The following is a 15178-nucleotide window of genomic DNA, read 5'->3' as shown; positions in this document are numbered from 1 at the left end:
AGTGGTATGCCCCCTTTCATTGCCTGTCAGTGTAGTTCCCCCTTACATTGGTGGTCAGTGTAGTGCCCCCTTACATTGGTGGTCAATGTAGTGCCCCCTTACATTGCTGGTCAGTCTAGTACCCCCTTACATTGCTGGTCAGTCTAGTACCCCCTTACATTGGTGGTCAGTGTGCTGCCCCCTACATTGGTGGTCAGTGTAGTGCCCCCCTTTCATTGGTGGTCAGTGTAGTGTCCCTTTACATTTGTGGTCAGTGTAGTGTCCCCTCACATTGGTGGTCAGTCTAGTTCCCTCTTACATTGGTGGTCAGTGTGCTGTCCCCTTACATTGGTGGTCAGTGTGCTGTCCCCTTACATTGGTGGTCATGAAGTTCCTCCTTATATTGGTGGTCACTGTAGTGCCCCCTTACATTGGTGGTCAGTGTAGTACCCCTTACATTGGTGGTCAGTGTAGTGCCCCCTTACATTGGTGGTCAGTGTAGTGTCCCCTCACATTGGTGGTCAGTGTAGTACCCCCTTACATTTGTGGTCAGTGTAATACTCCCTTACATTGGTGGTCAGTGTAGTGCCCCCTTACATTTGTGGTCAGTGTAGTACCCACTTACAGTGGTGGTCAGGGTAGTACCCACTTACAGTGGTGGTCAGTGTAGTGCCCCCTTACATTGCTGGTCAGTGTAGTACCCCTTACATTGGTGGTCAGTGTAGTGCCCCCTTACATTGGTGGTCAGTGTAGTGCCCCCTTACATTTGTGGTCAGTGTAGTACCCCCTTACATTGGTGGTCAGTGTAGTGCCCCCTTACATTGGTGGTCAATGTAGTGCCCCCTTACATTGCTGGTCAGTCTAGTACCCCCTTACATTGCTGGTCAGTCTAGTACCCCCTTACATTGGTGGTCAGTGTGCTGCCCCCTACATTGGTGGTCAGTGTAGTGCCCCCCTTTCATTGGTGGTCAGTGTAGTGTCCCTTTACATTTGTGGTCAGTGTAGTGTCCCCTCACATTGGTGGTCAGTCTAGTTCCCTCTTACATTGGTGGTCAGTGTGCTGTCCCCTTACATTGGTGGTCAGTGTGCTGTCCCCTTACATTGGTGGTCATGAAGTTCCTCCTTATATTGGTGGTCACTGTAGTGCCCCCTTACATTGGTGGTCAGTGTAGTGCCCCCTTACATTGGTGGTCAGTGTAGTGCCCCCTTACATTGGTGGTCAGTGTAGTGTCCCCTCACATTGGTGGTCAGTGTAGTACCCCCTTACATTTGTGGTCAGTGTAGTACCCCTTACATTGGTGGTCAGTGTAGTTCCCCCTTACATTGGGGGTCAGTGTAGTGCCCCCTTACATTTTACATTGGTGGTCAGTGTAGTGCCCCCTTACATTTGTGGTCGGAGTAGTACCTACTTACATTGGTGGTCAGTGTATTGCCCCCTTACATTGGTGGTCAGTGTAGTGCCCCCTTACATTGGTGGTCAATGTAGTGCCCCCTTACATTGCTGGTCAGTCTAGTACCCCCTTACATTGCTGGTCAGTCTAGTACCCCCTTACATTGGTGGTCAGTGTGCTGCCCCCTACATTGGTGGTCAGTGTAGTGCCCCCCTTTCATTGGTGGTCAGTGTAGTGTCCCTTTACATTTGTGGTCAGTGTAGTGTCCCCTCACATTGGTGGTCAGTCTAGTTCCCTCTTACATTGGTGGTCAGTGTGCTGTCCCCTTACATTGGTGGTCAGTGTGCTGTCCCCTTACATTGGTGGTCATGAAGTTCCTCCTTATATTGGTGGTCACTGTAGTGCCCCCTTACATTGGTGGTCAGTGTAGATCACGAAGGGTGTGAATGGCCATAGTGTAGAACTATTTTCTGGGATCTCAAAGTCTAGATTTCAGTTGTTTGGGTAACATACTGTAGGTGAACCTCCAACTACCTTTGAACAGTTGAGGAGCAGTACAGTAGGGTTCCTCAGGTAATCTAAATACATTACACCAGTGCCATGTTCATCTGATCTATAACAGTAGACATCACTCATCCATTCTTGAAGGATTCTTCTAGACAACTGCATGTTTTATATGGTGATGGCGTGGAAATTAATCCTGTTTAAAGAAGAAAAAAAACAAGCAAAGTCAATATAAAGTATGATACTCAACCCCCATGTTTTTAGTCTTGGCCACGCTGGTAAATCCCACATATCCTATAACAAACATCTCTCGTAAGATGTGACTTATGGCATGGAAAATGAAACTCCAACTTTGCTGAGAGCCTCCAGATAAACTGCAGACTTTGCAAGGACTTCATCAGGCTATTGCATATTCTTTTTCTTTAGCTCTTGGCGCTAATGGCTGCCAGCTGAACAATCCACTTGCTGTTGCACACTCAAAGTTTTCAACAGTTTATCACAGTTTTTCACAAAGACTTGAGGGGCTGCTCATCCAAGGCTCTGGGGCTTCCACCACGAACATAGAAAACAAAAGGGAACAGAGCGCCACCTCCGTGTGTATAATACAAGCACACGGAGGTGGCGCTCTGTTCCCTTTTGTTTTCTATTGCATATTCTTACCTAATTCTGTCACATACCTGGGAGACCAAACGGACGAGGAGGCTTCTCTTCCATCTCTTGTCCAACACCTCATGTGAGGACACAAAGTAGCGCAAAGGCCAAAGTTGCAAGCAGAGCTGGTCATCAGATGTGCGCACCAGGGTGACTGTAAATCACTGAGAAGGAACCAGACAGAGGAACTTTTCAGCACCCGAGGAGGCTAAAGCTTAGTCAGCATAGTCAGGCAGCAAGGAACATAATCAGTAGACAGAAAAGCAAAGTCCAATATACAAGTAGGGTCACAATGGGTAGGCGAGATCCAGAAATAGGTCAAAGGGGCAAGCCAGGTCATACACGGGAAGTCAAATCAGCAGGTTGGGTCATAGGTATCAGGAATCATTTCCTTACTATATGCTCTTTATAGATTCTGCGTGCTTAATTCACCAAGCTATCACGCCTATGTATGCATCTTTACATGTTTTTTGCTGCATCAACATTGCATTGCCAATATATTTTCAATGTATGTCCATGGGCAAAAAAAAATGTATCTGATTTATTTTATTCCAAGTCAACACATTTCTATTACATGTGGGGAGTGGCAGTTGTGTATGTTTATTCCATGTATGTGTGTAGGGGTACCATTGAAAAGTATACACAGCATATTGTGTCGCATGCATGGTATTGCTCATTAACCCATGTACAGCATGGACTAAATGAGGCCTAAGCACAACACTAAAGGGTGCATATAAAAAATGTACACAGAGCCGTTAGCTATGCGAACAATCTGACTATTTTTTACTATGGCCACTAGATGGAGCCAAGGAACATAGGAAATGGCTATGCTCCTGGGCTCCATCTGGTGGCCAAAATGTGCAATGAATGTAAAAGCCAGATGATCGCAGAGCGAATGGCTGTGCAAACATTTTATAATTTGGATTTAATTTTTTTGAACTGATACAATGTTAATGTGCGTGGCCAATGTAATTTGTTTCAGCATTGTAAAATATGTAAAGCTTTTTCAAAGAAAGCAGGTCATTATTGTTGCTTGGCCAGAAGCCTCATTTATTGGCTGTGTATCATAGCAGAACTCCAATAGTATATGGTGGTATTTGCATGTGTAATCCTTTGTCTTTCTGCGTATAATAGCCGTATTGTTGTGTATACTGGTATATGACGTTCTGTACAATAGGTGCAGCATACAGGTGTGTGTGGACAGAGATGCCTTCACTTATCGGCTGAAGCTTTATCTGCAGTAATAAAATATTCCACTTGTCAGGTGCTGTTTATTCAGATCATTTCCTCAATCTCATTGGATAATTTGATAGGTAAATTCTGCATTGGGCTTCACAATGGAAGAATTACAATTTCATGGCCTTTTCTTCATCCTCTTTTGTATCTCCATGCTGTTGATCTCCTGCAGCCACTTCCTGTCTATATGCACTTGCTCCGACATAAGCTCCCCGTCATTGCTCTGGACTGGCTTTTTGATGGTGACGACGGGTGGACTATGCCTGTGCACTGTGTATCAGCATGGCCACTGCAAGTGCATGCAACAAAGTGACAACGTAGGAAGTGCCTGAACATGGGCCACACAAAGGCCCAGGGTATGAGTGTGTGGCTCCTAGGCCCTGGCAACCATTGATCAGCATTTTCAATGGTTGACTCCAACCTCCTGAGCAGCATGTAACCTGGAATGGTATGAAGACAAATGTTAAGAGACTTTCCAACTGACCCGTGAAGTAGCAGGAATGACCAGGAGGGTCTCCCCAGATGTGTGCTAGGTCCTGCACCTATGAGAGAGCCACAGCCAGAGCTACTACATTGTACAACATTACCTGCACTGCTAGGACTGCCCTATAGTATCTGCACTGCTAGGACTGCCCTACAGTGCCCGCACTACTAACATTGCCCCACAGTACCTGCACTGCTAGGACAGCTCTACATTACCTGCACTGCTAGGACCGCTCTACATTACCTGCACTGCTAGGACAGCTCTACATTACCTGCACTGCTAGGACAGCTCTACATTACCTGCACTACAAGGACAGCTCTACATTACCTGCACTGCTAAGACAGCTCTACATTACCTGCACTGCTAGGACAGCTCTACATTACCTCACTGCTAGGACAGCTCTACATTATCTGCACTGCTAGGACAGCTCTACATTATCTGCACTGCTAGGACACCTCTACATTACCTGCACTGCTAGGACAGCTCTACATTACCTGCACTGCTAGGACTTCTCTACATTACCTGCACTGCTAGGAGAGCTCTACATTACCTGCACTGCTAGGACAGCTCTACATTACCTGCACTGCTAGGACAGCTCTACATTACCTGCACTGCTAGGACAGCTCTACATTATCTGCACTGCTAGGACAGCTCTACATTACCTGCACTGCTAGGACAGCCATAGTATACCAATGTATCAGCACCAGTAGTGCACACTGTATCACAGTGCATGCCTTTTAAGTAAGTGCAGGAAACACACATCCTATTCTGACTTCTGAAAGTATAATGAGTGTCTCAGCACTGAGCATCCAGTTATAAATGTTGTAGACTTTTCTCCTAATCCTCATTTCTTTCTCACTTTATTACTTCTCTGTGCCGTCCACTTCCTGTTCTCTGATCTTTTATTTCTTTTATAATGGATCTTACTGAGGGGAACCTGAGTTTCTCAGTGCCAGTCTCTGACTACTTAATGCAGTATGTCTGCAGTCTCTAATAATCACCGTCACTGCAGTGCAGTCTCTATCAATTTCCTGTAGTATGTATCAGTCTCTGACCATCCCCTGTAGAATATCTGCAGTTTCTGACCATGTCCTGTAGCATGTCCCCAGATTCTGACCATTTCCTGTAGTATATCTGCAGTCTGTGACCACCTCCTTTAGTATGGCCCCAGTCTCTGACCATTTCCTGTAGTATATCTGCCATCCTTGACCATGTCCTGTAGTATGGCCCCAGTCTCTGACCATTTCCTGTAGTATATCTGCCATCCGTGACCATCTCCTTTAGTATGTCCCCAGTCTCTGACCGTTTCTGTAGTATATCTGCCATCCGTGACCATCTCCTGTAGTATGGCCCCAGTCTCTGACCATTTCCTGTAGTATATCTGCCATCTGTGACCATCTCCTGTAGTATGACCCCAGTCCCTGACCATCTCCATTTACTGCTGAAAGTGGGAATGATTGTTGACTTTGTTTACTTTCCGGTAGTGAAGAAAGCACAGCCACAATTTACAGAATTTCTGCCTCCATAGACTAGCAATCTTGAAGAAATTGTTAGCTGCTCCTCAGCAAGCAGTAAAGACTTGTGCACACTTAAATCTGCAGTATGTAAAGAGAACAGGAGGGGGCGCTGTACACCAAGGATTTCCTTTTCCTAACAAGGGGATTGTAAATCCATAAAGAGCAATTAACCTGAGTTTACAACCTTCTAATGAGAACATTACCAGTTCTGCACACTAGGCATTCCAACTGGAACACGCAAACGTATTATTAATGTAATAAAGATCTACAACACATGTACTGATGTGACAACAAAGTCTTTTTAAAGAGGCCAGACAGCAGAAAATAACTTCAAGGGACACCCCGGTAGAAATAAAAATTTTGCAATCCTTGCTTCTGACACTGTCCCTCAATCTACATAACTTTCAACCAACAATTGTGAGATTCACTTTTTATTATACATTTAGACCAGGGGTGGGCAACCTCAGAGCTCCAGCTGTTGTGGAACTACAAGTTCCATGAGGCATTGCAAGACTTTGACAGTCACAGGCATGACTGGCAGAGGCAGATGCATGAGAGTATATGTAGCTGCCTACCCCTGGCTTAATCTAAACAAATGTATCTATGCATGTTGCCAGCACACATACAATTGATTTATGTCGAGTGTTACTTTAACTGACAGGTCCACTTCCTCTCATCACTTCCTCTTCATTTTAAAAATAAACTTAAAGTTACAAAACATATTCATATTTACCATTTAAAGCCAGAAGGTGGAGCACTAGAGTCTTGTGACTGTATGTGTTGTGTATTGTTTTACTGGTGTGCTGTAAAGATCCTGTACTCCTCAACACCATCTAGGGCAGTGGTTCTCAACCTTTCTAGGGCCGGGACCCCTTGGTAACATTTGCCAAGTTGTGGTGACCCCCAACGGTAACATTTAGGGATGACGCGGCTGCTGCAGCGACACCTGGCGGCGTGGCGGGAGAACTGACACTGTTGCGCTAGGAGAAGGCTGAGGAGGACTCTCACCGAGCACAGCAGAAATCACACAGGGACCCACAGGTTGAGAATCACTGCTGTAACAGCTAAAATGGCAAACCATATAACACATGCCGAGGGTGTCAGCTTTTATTATTAATAATAATAATAATGATAATAATAAAAGGTTTATGTTTTCTTTTGGAAAACAGTTACTGTACTATTATTTTTATGATTTTTTTGAAAAAAAAATTTTTTATTTTTATTGTTATCTACATATAAAATTTACATATAAAAATGGGTTGTAATTATTAATAATAATAATAAAAATTTGCAGGCTCAAGGGGCAGCTGCTTTGGGCCCCACGACAATGACTGGGCGCCGGGGCAACTGCCCCTTTTGCCCCACGTTAAAGACAGCCCTGGTGCCAATAGGGCCACCCACTGAATTAATTTCAGCTGGCTTATTAATTATTTATACAGTGTATGGCCAACTTTTACAGAGATTTTTTTCACTTCCTGTTGTGTCTTTGGGGAAGGAAGTGAAGGGAAATCTCCCCAATGGCACAAAGACAGCAAAAAAAATTAGTACCAGGATTTTTATCTAGCCCATATTTTTTCGAAACAAAAAGTTTGAGCTTTAGAAACACTTTAACAGGAAATGGAGCCAGTGATCTACGGTATATACCTACCGATTATATAAGATGAAATAGGCCTAAAAGGGACCAGATATAAGAAGAAATCAAACAAGTCTGAGCTTGAGCCTGGAATATAATAGCCTCCATCAATAGCAAAAAGCAATTTTCCCTGGAATATCAACAATGGTCTTTTTCTACCCGTGGAAATAAGTATTTGTCAAAAATATTTATCTAGACGTTTTATTGCTGGTAAAGTGCGATGAAAATATTTGCAGTGCTGGATCTGCAGGCAGGATGAGTATTTGTACACAGATTTCCATCGTCTCCAATTTCAAGAAAAGTGGCTGAAACATTACATAGAAGTCTGTCACTCTTTAACCCGGCTAATCCCTTGCCCTGCCTTCCGAGTTCATCCCATGGCATCCTCCATAAATAATGAACTATTTCAAAAATATATAACTATCTGGCAGAAGGTTTGCTGAGCGATGACATTTTTGGGCCCTTTTTAGCTATCATGCCCTTCAAAGCCACTTGAGAGGCGATGGTGTTTACCTAAGACTCAGTGGTTATAAAAATGTGTTGTTGGTTTCTACTCAAAGGCTCTTCAACTTAATCATATATGAGATTGATAACCTGTAGCACCAAATCATTTCTGCTGCATGGCCAGCTTCAAGGCCTCGTCAGGAAAGTCTCATGGTCCTTTCCCATCATCTAGGAATGAGGCAGCCATCTTGAGTGCTAAACTTTTTCAGCCTTTTGGCTTACGTCTAAGCAAAGGAACTTTTGACGTACAATGTATGGACACTTGGCCTTCACACTTATATGGACGTGCTGGACATTCCATTCCATGAACACTAATATGGAGCCCCCCTTGTGGTTATAACAGCTTACACAATTCTGGGAAGGCGTTCCACAAGTTTATATATGGGAAATTGTTCCCATCCAGCCAGAAGAACATTGGTCAAGTCACTGATGTTGGATGAGAAGACCTGGATTGCATTTAGCATTCCAATTAATCTCAAAGGTGTACAGTAGGGTTGAGGTCAGGGCTCTGTGCAAGTCACTGATGTTCCTCCACACCAAACCCATCACGCCATGTCTTCATAAAGCTAGGGTTAAGATCAGGGCTCTGTGCAGGTCACTCAAGTTCCTCCACATGTCTTTATGAAGCTAGGGTTGAGGTCAGGGCTCTGTGCAGGTCACTCAAGTTCCTCCACACCAAACCCATCAACCATGTCTTTATGAAGCTGGGGTTGAGATCAGGGCCTTGTGCAGGCCACTCAAGTTTCTCCACACCAGACACACCAAACCATGTCTTTATGAAGCTAGGGTTAAGGTCAGGGCTCTGTACAGGTCACTCATGTTCCCCCACACCAAACCCATCAACCCACATTTTTATGAAGCTAGGGTTGAGATTGGAGCCATGTGTTTATGAGGCTGGCTTTATGCACCTGGCAGGATCACCAGGTGAAGATAAAGGAAAAGGCATGAAAAAAGAAAACATCTACCACATCTAAGGACCGGTAAGCTGCAATATTTTACATTTTGAGGTTTCATTCATGACATTCTGAGTTCCACTTTACGTATATTCCTTAGAAACGATCCTTTAAGACTAATCTCCTAAAGTCATATGAAGTAGATGTCATGTTTTCTAGAATTCCAGGTAGGAGTAAAGTTGTGTTAATTCTTAGGAAGAGATTCCCACTGATTATCTCCATGTGGAAATCTGGAAATCCTGACCTGTTACTGGTACTTGATGCTTCATGTGACCAAGCCTGCAATGCAGCAAAAGCCTTTCAGGGCAGAGAACTGGTTAACCTCCCATTTTACTATGCTGCCCCTTTAATACCTCCAGCAAAGCTGGTTATGAGACGAATTAAGAGATTATTCTTGTAAAGCAGAATTTTCTGCACTAAGGAAACACAGGGCATTGTTCCTGCGGGGAGAAGGGACGGCCGGGTGGAAAGCACCCTTGTCACTGGCGTAGTGCGATGCGTGTGGATCGATATAATGATTTCCTCCATGTTATCTCCAGGTACACACAACAGTTTCATTTTTTTATTGTTATCTTTTCACTGATTGCTTTCCTGATGTGATCATACATTTTAGAATTATTTCCAGGGACAGTGACAAAGTTCACACATCAAGAAGCCCATGCAGGGTCGCCACTGCTATTTGCAGCATTGGGTGCAGGGGGGGCAATGGCAGCCTATGCAAATATGGCCCTTAGTCTAAAAACCTCATCTGCAGCATTTGCAGGGACTAGCGTGCAGGGCCGAGTGTGCCGGGTCTTCTGTTTGCCATGAAGAAAACTAGATCTGGTTTTACATAAACAACAAGGGTTCAATAAAGTCATATTTTCTCAACCAGAGCCTGAGACTTAGCCCTATAGGGAGGGCATGGTTTTTAATCAGTCAGACGTGACCTGTAGACTTGAAGCCCACTTTCAGGAACTTGATCAGTTATAAAATTCCTACCAAGATGAATCCCCCTCCCCCAAAATGAATATGAATATTCAGAATATATTGCTCATTTTGTCAATATAACATGAAGTAAAATTATGTGATGCCGCTTCCTGTAGTGACGACCTACTAACAGGTGGTGTTTGGCTCCTCTAGGGCGGGTCTCTTTAGTTCCACTTTAAACTGATCCCACACTCTTGGTACCTCCACTGTGGTTCTATGGCAGAAGAGGAGCACTTCACTTACTAATATGTGGGGTTTGGCTCCTCCTGGTTGTGTCTCTTTAGTTGCACCTTAAACTGATCCTACACTCTTGGTGCCTCTCCTGTGGTTCTAGTGGCAGAGGATAAGGACTTCATCTACTAACAGGTGGTGTTTGGCTCCTCTAGGGCGGGTCTCTTTAGTTCCACCTTAAACTGATCCCACACTCTTGGAACCTCTCCTGTGGTTCTAGCGGCAGAGGATGAGGACTTCACCTACTAACAGGTGGTGTTTGGCTTCTCTGGGACAGGTCTCTTTAGTTGCACCTTAAACTGATCCTATACTCTTGATACCTCCCCTGTGTTTCTAGTAGCAGAGGAGGAGGACTTCACCTACTAATAGGTGGGGTTTTGGCTCCTCCTGGTTGGGTCTCTTTAGTTGCACCTTAAACTGATCCTACACTCTTGGTACCTCCCCTGCAGCTCTATTGGCAGAGGAGTAGGACTTCACCTACTAATAGGCGGGGTTTGACTCTTCCTGGGTGGGGTTTACATGAGTAATCCACTGTTTCTTCTATGTTTTTGGCAAGTGCAGTGTCAGTTCAGCACCTGTTTTAACATTGTAGACAACATAAGTGACTTATTTAGCGTTACCCCAGTGCCAAATATAGTTTTTTTATTTTTATGGTGGCAATCAGAGTAAATAATACCTTCCAAGAGGTCTACAAAGACATTTCTGCTTTGGGAAGGGAAATATTTGTATAGAATAAAACATTTATTGGGCCCGGATTGCACTTTATGAATATTATCAGTACAATTGCGTATAATGAAGGTATTTTACAGCTTACAATTGTAGTTTTCCATTATACAATAAAGTACATGAGTATGTCCCACCAGCCAAGGAACTAATTAATGAAAACGTTCATACGTATCATCTGAGCATTTACTAAAGTCATTTTACATTGTGTAATTACCCATAATCCTTATATATGACATTCCCATCATCCTTTGCTGATATTTGAAATCCAGACACACTGTCCCTGCACTCCTTCCTATCTGTAGTCCTAGCAGATTTGAAGGACTAATCATTTCTAATTTCACTTCTAATCAAGAAGAACTGCAGCCAAAAGTGTTCTATACCCTTGGAGTGGGCCTACCCCTTCACTGCAAGGGTTAAGTGCTTAATTTTTGTCTACTCGCCTGAACCGCGGAGCCGGCTGCCTGCTTTTCCAGTCACTGAAGCCTCTCTCTTTCTATGCTGATTGTAGATTGGAATGTTCCTTGGTGTCCTCACGTCTATAGACTGTGTATAGAGCGTGATGACTGAACAACAGGGCCAACAATAGTAATCATTTCTGTTGATTCACTGGAATTAACCAAAATTCAAGCAGCATATGGTCAGCTTTAGTGCTCATGTACATGGCAGTTATTGGTCGTGTAGCACACAATGTGGTCATGTTTTCTCTTCTGGGAGTGACAGGCGCAGAGTACAGCCAATCAACCCGTAGAAATCATTGGCAGGTGAATGCACGCATATATAACATCATTGGTTGGGCCATTTAGCATCATTAGTTGCTAGGACACAGATGGTCCAACAGTGCCATAGGTTGTTATAGTGTGCCTATCTGTGTCCTAGCAACCAATGATATTGTGTGCCCAGCTACTAGGGTTCTAGCAATCAATGATGTTGTGTGCCCAGCCACTAGTGTCCTAGCAACCAATGATGTGTGTCCAGCCACTAGGGTCCGGGCAAACAATGATGTTGTGTGTATAAAGCCACTAGGGTCCTAGCAACCAATGATGTTGTGTGTCCAGCCACAAGGGTCCTACCTACCAATGATGTTGTGTGTCCAGCCACTAGGGTCCGAGCAAACAATGATGTTGTGTATAAAGCCACTAGGGTCCTAGCAACCAATGATGTTGTGTGTCCAGCCACAAGGGTCCTACCTACCAATGATGTTGTGTGTCCAGCCACTAGGGTCCGAGCAAACAATGATGTTGTGTATAAAGCCACTAGGGTCCTAGCAACCAATGATGTTGTGTGTCCAGCCACTAGGGTCCTACCTACCAATAATGTTGTGTGGCCAGCCACTAAGGTCCTAGCAGCCAATGATGTTGTGTGTATAAAGCCACTAGGGTCCTAGTAACCAATGATGTTGTGTGCCCAGCCACTAGGGTCCTAGTAACCATTGATGTTGTGTGGACAACCACTACAATCCTAGCAACCAATTATGTTATGTGTCCAGCCACTATGGTCCTAGCAACCAATGATGTTGAGTATTCAGCCATTAGGGCCCTAGCAACCAATGATGTTGTGTGCCCAGCCACCAGGGTCCTAGCAACCAATGATGTTGTGTATCCAGACACTAGGTTCCTAGCAACCAATCATGTTGTGTAGTCAGTTTAGCACTACCAACCAATGATGTTGTGTGTCCAACCACTTGGGTCCTAGCAACCAATCATGTTGTGTGCCCAGCCACCAGGGTCCTAGCAACCAATGAGGCTGTGGGTGTTCCACAGCCAAACATCATTGGTTATTATGGTACACCCACCAGTGTCCTAGCAACCAATGATGCTGTGTCCCAGTTGCTTACTTCCTAGCAGCCAATGATACTGCATGTGTTGCACAGCATCATTGGTTATTAGGACACAGACAGACCTGGGTTCCTCCTTATGGAAGAGCATAACAAAATGTGGCAAGCATGCTCATCAGCAGCTGGTATTAGCAGCCCTCAGATATCTTCTCTCTATATCCCAGGGGACCATCATCACTGTTAAAGGAAGTGATGAGAAATGCAAAATATGACAGTTGTCAGCAAAACAGGAATTGAGGGTAAATCTTTCAAAAGGGGAACACCTGTTATGGTGACAGATATCTAAGTGGGGGGAATTCCTCTTCGCTTTGGTGAGTTTTCCTCTCACTTTCTGTTATGTCTCTGGGCAGGAAGTAAAAGAAATTCTCCCCCAATTAGTCAAGAAAAAAAAGACTGACACAAGTTTTCAATCATTAGTTACTAAATCTTAAAAAAACACAAATAAAGTGTTGGCTTTATATCTCCTTTAACTGCAAATGAATGGCGGCTGCCATGACTGGTCACATGACCTGATGTTCTGAGTAGGCAGGGACTCGATGAGCTCACTAGGGTGTTTCTTAAAGCACACTTCTAATCTAAGCTGGTTATCTCTAAGTATCTGGACTCAATACATAATGACTCAATGGTTTGTTATGAAGTCATTGTTTCATCTTTATCTACTGAGCGATATTTATAGAACCCGAGAATTTCGGGGTAATCACTGCTCTGGTGTTTTTACACTTCAATCCATGATTACATTTAGAGAAAGCACTGAACCTATAGAGCAGGGGTAGGCAACCTTGGCCCTCCAGCTGTTGTGGGACTACAAGTCCCATGAGGCATTGCAAGACTCTGACAGCCACAGGCATGACTTACAGAGGCAGATGCATGATGGCATTTGTAGTTTCACCACAGCTAGAGTGCCAACGTTGTCCACCTTGGCACTCCAGAGTGTCAGAAAAATTTAAAGTGCATGCACAGGAAAAAACCTTCTTTTAATTTTGAATGGAATAGGGAAATTTTAAAACACATGTCACAGTTTGTTTGTTTTTTGCTTTGGAGTCCTGTTGGGGAGATTCCCCTTTAATTCCTGTCCTGGAGACCCAATAGTAAGTTTAAAACCCCTATTGCATTTTTTTTTTTTTGCTATCTGAGTGGGGAGATTTCCTTTCACTTCCTGTTCTGGAGACATAACAGGAAGTTTAAAAACCTTCACTTTTTTTGCAATTTGAGTCCCGTAGGGGATCTTTTACCTCACTTCCTGTCCTGGCGACACAGCAGGAGGTGAAAGAAAATCTCTCCAAAGTGAGGATAAATCCCCCTTTCCAGAGTCATCAACAGAACAGGTGGAATTTATGGATATGGATCATCATCTCATTGACAAATGGGAGAGGACGACTCTCCCCGACATCAATAAACAACCATCACCTACAGCAATCACACGACCTTCTCCTCAGGGCCCCGGCATCAGTCCAGTACACGCTTTGTTCACCAATACTAAGCCCTGATGGAGGGCGCCGTGAGCCTCCGAAACGTGTCGGCTTCTTAGGATACAAAATTCTTAAAATGAAACCTGGACTGCCAATGTTTCTGCTTTTGGAGGCACTTTCCTCCTTTCATACCCAATCAGGGGCTCTGATCACTCCCTACGCCAAAGATTACCCTCCCCCCATGGCACTGCAATGCTTAAATGCTCGTTTTTGGCTAGGAGGGCCATAAACTCCAGTTACGGCTCACTCCGGCAATCTGCCTGCCAGCTGCATGCCCGATCCCCATGACACTCTCCCCATCAATAATATTCCCAGCATGCACTGCTTCTCTGCTGTGCAGGGCCTGACAGTTGCTGTTAGCTTAGGGTGGGCCCAACAGGGATTGTGCACAGATCACTCAGGGCAGGCAGTAACAATGGAAGCAGTGGGCGGGGCCTATAGGACACATCGCAATAAATCGTAGGGGAAGGAAAGGAAAATAATGAGCTTCCATTTCTGACAACTGAGAAACCGTATCGATTCCTCTGCAAATGGCAGACAGGAGCTCAAATCTGCTTTTATACTTCTTCCAGCTGCTGCGGTTCAGCAGTTGAATGCATGGGCGCATGCAGATATTAGGGAACAGAATTCCATGGCACATATTTATGGGATTCTGTTTCTCTGATCCTGCTCGATATACTCTCACGGTGTACAAACAGCAGCCGCCGCTCTACATGGTACATGGTGTCTCGGCTCTCTAAATATTGCCCAATCGTTGTGTTTTCTGCACTGCACCATCCCGGGCACCTCTTCTCCCAGAAGCCCTTGCACCCACTCTGTTCCAGTGGGCAGGGCTATACAGCCAATGGAAATCCTTCTCTGTGCTCTGTTGCTAGAGGCGGCCTTTAGTCTGCAGCCAACCAGCATCCTTCCTTGCTCCTCTCCTCTCCCTGTGCTCTGTCAGTCCTTGCAGGCAGGAAGCAACAATCTGTGGCCAGTGGAAAGGTTCTGCTGCATGGCCTAAAGGGGCAGCACCCCAGCTACACAACCTTTTGGAGAAATACTGTATACACTATAAGCACATATTTTCTCTGGTCTCAATGCAGTGCAATGGGCCC

The 15178-nt window shown here is 44.6% G+C and overlaps 1 long non-coding RNA gene across 1 annotated transcript in view; it reads left to right on the top strand.

Moving 5' to 3' along the window:
• The window catches only part of LOC108802709, an 18897-nt gene extending 7261 nt beyond the window's left edge, over positions 1-11636 (top strand). The window contains exons 2-3 of the long non-coding RNA XR_001942230.1: positions 1931-1934; positions 11625-11636. This is a non-coding gene — a long non-coding RNA (uncharacterized LOC108802709). The remainder of the gene's footprint in view (positions 1-1930; positions 1935-11624) is intronic.
• Positions 11637-15178: the final 3542 nt, after the last annotated feature.

The sequence above is a fragment of the Nanorana parkeri genome, unplaced genomic scaffold (genome assembly GCF_000935625.1).
Source record: "Nanorana parkeri isolate BGI_ZX_2015 unplaced genomic scaffold, ASM93562v1 scaffold50, whole genome shotgun sequence".
Lineage (NCBI taxonomy): Eukaryota > Metazoa > Chordata > Amphibia > Anura > Dicroglossidae > Nanorana > Nanorana parkeri.
Note: the sequence above shows the minus strand (reverse complement) of the source record. Positions and strands in the feature narration are given on the sequence as shown.